We start from the raw sequence: 4,859 nt of genomic DNA, 5'->3' as shown, positions 1-4,859 counted from the left end.
TCAAAGACGCGGCGTCCCTGCTCCTTTCCCGCCACCCCCCAACACCACACTACTGCGTAAGTCCTACAACCCCCCCTCCATCCCCAGCCCCCGTCCCACCCCACTGCGGCTGCCTCCGACACAAACACCCCCACACACTGCTGCACCCAGCCGCCACCCGCTAACCCACCCACGCCCTCTCCAGACCCCTTCCCGACCTGCTGCCGCTTCACGACACACAAACACCCACCCAGCCACACACTCCGACACCCACCCGCCACCAGCCAACCCCCCCCAGACCCCTTCCTGACCCGCCACCCCTTTCTGAGACAAGAAAACCCACACACTCCGCCACACACTCCGGCACCCACCCGCCGCCCGCTCACCCTCCCACCCTCCCCAGACCCCTTACTGACACAACACAACGCCCCGAAAACCATCTGCTGCCTCTACCGCAGCTCCTGTCCCCGTGCTTCCGAACCCCACACCAACTCACCTTTCCCCCGGCCGCTCCCTGCTCCGCGCTCACCTTCTGCCGGTCCTCCTGCTCCCTGTCCCTCTCTTCCCTTTGCCCTGCTAGCTACGCCGCCAGCCAGTGTGGTTTGCCCGCCGGCCGGCAGGCCATGTAAATGAACCAGGCATGCGCGGACTCACGCGCATGCCTGGTTGCTTGCCCCGACACCCCGCCCCCGCCCCCGCCCCTAGCTGCAGCACGCATGCCCGGACTCCCAACCATGCATGCTTCCCTTCCCCATTGCCCGCACCACTGGGCCTCCAAGCCGCGCCGCTTACCCGCCTGTCCCCACCAGCTGCCCTGCAAGCTCACAGGTAGGGGCCCTGGACCTATGCCCGCACTCTGCCCAGTTTTAGAAATGGACTTTTTTTTCTAGTATATACATATTTAGCTACCTTTTATCACACCTTTCCTTCACTGTGCTCAGAGTAACACATGGTTTTTCCTATCCCATTCCACATCATAGGTGTCCTGTGAGGTAGGTCAAGCTCAGTGTGACCAGATCAAGGTAATTCAGCAATCTTCATGGCAGAGTGGGCATTAGAGCCCAGGACTCCCAAATTTCACCTGGACCCACACTCTTGCCCCTACATTGTACTGGTTATATTAAAGCATACAGTTTTGATGTTTATCCTCACTAAATCCTGTGAGACACTCAGGGCCATTCCGCACCAGGATCTATGTAGCATATTGGTTTCGGAACGAGAAAATGCCATTTTAAATAGTGGAATTCGTCGTTATGCATACCTGCCTTTGTAGTGGAATCCAGTTGCGTTTCTATCGTTTCCCACAGGTTTCCGGTCTCGGCAAAAATTGCTAACCAGGAAGCGATATTGCCGAGCTTAGTCCCGCCCCTGGCCGTCAATCAAACGAGCAGCCAATGGGTGGCCGTTATCATGCTCCCAAACAGCCCCTTTCCCCTTAAGGAAGGTTTTTTAAAAAAAACACACACACACCTTGCAACGAATCCGCGCTGATTCATTGCAACGGAGAGACCCATCTAGCTGGCAGGTGGTGTTTGAGCTGCCGTTTCATCGTTGCCACGCTCCCCCCGAGTGAAAAAAAAATGACCCCCCCCCCCGCAAGGGCGCAATTTTCGGCCGAAAATAGAGTGAAAAATAAAGAGAAAATAAACCAGCAAACGGGGCTGTGTAGTGCTTGGTGCTTGGGGAGCGGACTGCAGCTGGGGAAGCCTCGCTGGGTAAACGAAAGCTCGCCGGTGCGTTGATCTCCACTCACTCCGAGAGAAAAAAACGGTGATCGCTTCGCTGGAAGATCAGAGGAGAGAGCCAGGGGGAGGGACTTTGCAGAAACTGCAACAATGGTAACGCACAGAACTTTCCCGCTAGTGCTGCAGATTGGTTGAAAGAGTGTAGCGCTTTCCGGAGGGTGAATCCACTTTTTGGGATTTCCCTGAAAGCGCTACAACGAAGCGCTTTTTGCGGATCGGTTTCAGGAGTGTGGCAGATTGTCAACAACGTTGTGCATAACTGCAAATTAGTAGCGATTTCAATTTGCAACCATTGTGCAATTTTGAACTAGTGCGGAATGGCCCTCAGTTTGGAGGGACATTGTGCTTGGCTCTAGCATGTGTTCTACATACAACAGTTAATAGGTTCAGTCTCTCCTGTCTTTATTCCAAATGTTCTCAGGTAACAGTGGTGTCAGAGAATCTGCCTGAGACCTTGGTGAGCTGCAGTCAGACAGTAAAGAAAATATCAAGCAGAGTGGACTGATAATCTGTCTCATCAAAAGGTGGTCACGGAGCCAACCAGATGGGTACTTACTTACCTTGTACATGGTTCTGTGGGACTCAAAACCTCATGCAAGATGTAGATGTTGTGTATAAGTTGTAAACAGTGATCACATTGCTATTAACTTCAGCATTAATGTCAATTGAAAGTTACCCCTAAAGCTGAAAACAATAACATTTCATTTCAAAGGAGGCAACTTTAAACAAAATGAGACTAGTTAGAAAGAAGTGGAAAGGAAAACATGAGACAGTCAAAGCCCAAGTGGATGCCCAGAAGCTATTTTGAAGCTCAGATAGAATGCGCTCCCAGGTTAGAAAAGTATTGCCAAGCCTAAAATGATGCCTGCATGGTTAAAATCCAAGTCAAGAAAACAATAAAAGACAAAAAAGCTTCTCTTAAAAAAAATAAAAGCTATTTTCCTATGAGGTGAACAGAATGGAGCACAGAGTCTGACAAAAGAAATTGAAATTAAAAATCAGGCATACAAAAAGAGCATTTGAGCAGATTGCAAAAAGTATCATGATGAACAATAAGCATTTCTTTAACTAGATCCATAATAGAAAATTAACCAGCCAATCAGCTGGATCTTTGGATAACCAAGAAATAAAAAGATTGCTAAACGCAGATGGGGAGAAGCTGAATAAATTATTTGAGCCTGTGATCACTGTCAAAATTGTGGGGCATATGTCAATGCTGTAGCCAATATCTGAAGTCTGAAGAACTGAGTCAAGCTGTAATAATGAGAGATGAAGTTCTAGACTTATTGGGGATAATAAAAACTATTGTCTCCAGGTCCTGATGGCATATACCTGATTGTTCTTAGAGAACTCAAACATGAACCAGTATATGTAGCTTGTCATTTAAATCTAGCCATTGTACTAGAAGGCTGTATAGAGTTGTAAATGTTACATTAATTTTTTTAAAGGTGTCCAGAGGAGAGAAAGCCAGGAAATTACAGGCCAGTTAGTCTAATTTCTGTCCCAGGACAACTAGTAGAAACTGTAATCAAAGCTAGACTCACTAGGAACATAGTGGAACAAAGCCAGCTGAGGGGAAATCAGCATGGCTTCTGCAAAAGAAAGTCCTATCTCATCAACCTTTTGGAGTCCTTTGAGAAAATGAACAAACATGCAGTTAATCCAACATACATGCAGGTGATCCAACATACATTATATACTTGCACTTTTAAAATGCTTTTGACAAAGTCTGCTACTAAACTAATCCTGCATCCACTATAAACTCCCCCCCCCCTTTAAAACCATACAGAGAATGTTATTGTTTGTGTGTGTTTAAGGACACTACTGCTTTAAATTTTTCTTGAGTGCATGTTCCAATTTGGGGATGTTTTTCCAATATGGTTATTGCAATATTTAAAATTCACATAGGAATTTTGATGCCTTGGTATGAACACTTATGTTTATGAGGTCAAGAAAGCCAAGTATTTGTTGTAGAGACAACCATTTTTCCTGTAGGTCCCATTATGCAAGATGTTGAATTTTTTTCATAGTCTTGTAGAATGCTCATATTGGTGTCAAACCATGATTTTGGGGTCAATAAAACCAAATACACTATTCCTTTTGTTGTAAAGACAAGGTTAAGTATTAGTCTTTAAAGTCTGTAATATTGGGGGGGGGGGGGAGGATCCAGACAAGCTGTTTTTTTTAAAATGTTTGTAATATTGGGATAAAATATAGCAGGAGAATTGTGAAGATCATAGATCCTAAAAATACAGGAAATTATTTATTCTGCTGCCTTAAATAATAGTAAACAAAATATTTGAGTAATTATTTGATACTAGATATTAAGCACACTGTGGCCAAAATACAGTGGGCGCTAACATGGTGGGTGGGTGGGTGGAGGGATGTGGTGAAGGAAGGAGGAAAGGGAGAAAGAGAGACAGAGAGAAAGACAGAAAGAAAGGCAGGAAGATAGAGACAGAAGAAGAGGGGGAGAAACAGGTAGCGAGAAAGAGGCAGATAGGAGAGAGGGAGGAAGAAAGGGAGGGTGGGACAAAGAGAATGCTGGGAGGAAGGGAAGGACAAAGGGAATGCTGGGAAGAAGGCAGGAACGGAGTCAGGTAGGTGGCATGAAAGGGGAGTTTGCGGCCTACTGCCGGGCCCAGGGGCAGGCTCGGGTGCCCCAGGGCCCGGCAGAAGGCTCCGGACAGGGGTGACGGGCTTTGTGGCCTACTGCCAGGCCCAGGGCCAGGTGAGCCTGCCCCAGGGCCTAGCAGAAGGCTCGGGACGGCGGCTGCGGGCTTTGTGGCCTTCTGGCGGGGCCAGGGGCAGGCGAGCCTGGGCCAGGGCCCGGCAGAAGGCTCCCTGGGTGAGGGGAAACCGGCCGGAGGACTTACCGCTGGGGAAGGCTTCTTCTTCTGAGCAGCGACTCCCCGGTCGGTCCAGGCAAGGCCGGGCCAACCAGAGCTTTGTGCGGCTCCCCATTGGCTGTTTGGCCCTTGAGTGACACTCGGAGGGCCCAATCAGGAGCCACGTTTTAGCCCTCCGAGTTTTTATTCTGGACAGAGCCCGCCCTGTCTTCTCCACTTTAGCCCTTACTCCTTTATTTTATCCGCTCCACAGGAGCGGTTAAAGATGTATAATGCTTATATGTTA

Source organism: Paroedura picta, chromosome 3 (assembly GCF_049243985.1).
Source record: "Paroedura picta isolate Pp20150507F chromosome 3, Ppicta_v3.0, whole genome shotgun sequence".
Lineage (NCBI taxonomy): Eukaryota > Metazoa > Chordata > Lepidosauria > Squamata > Gekkonidae > Paroedura > Paroedura picta.
Note: the sequence above shows the minus strand (reverse complement) of the source record.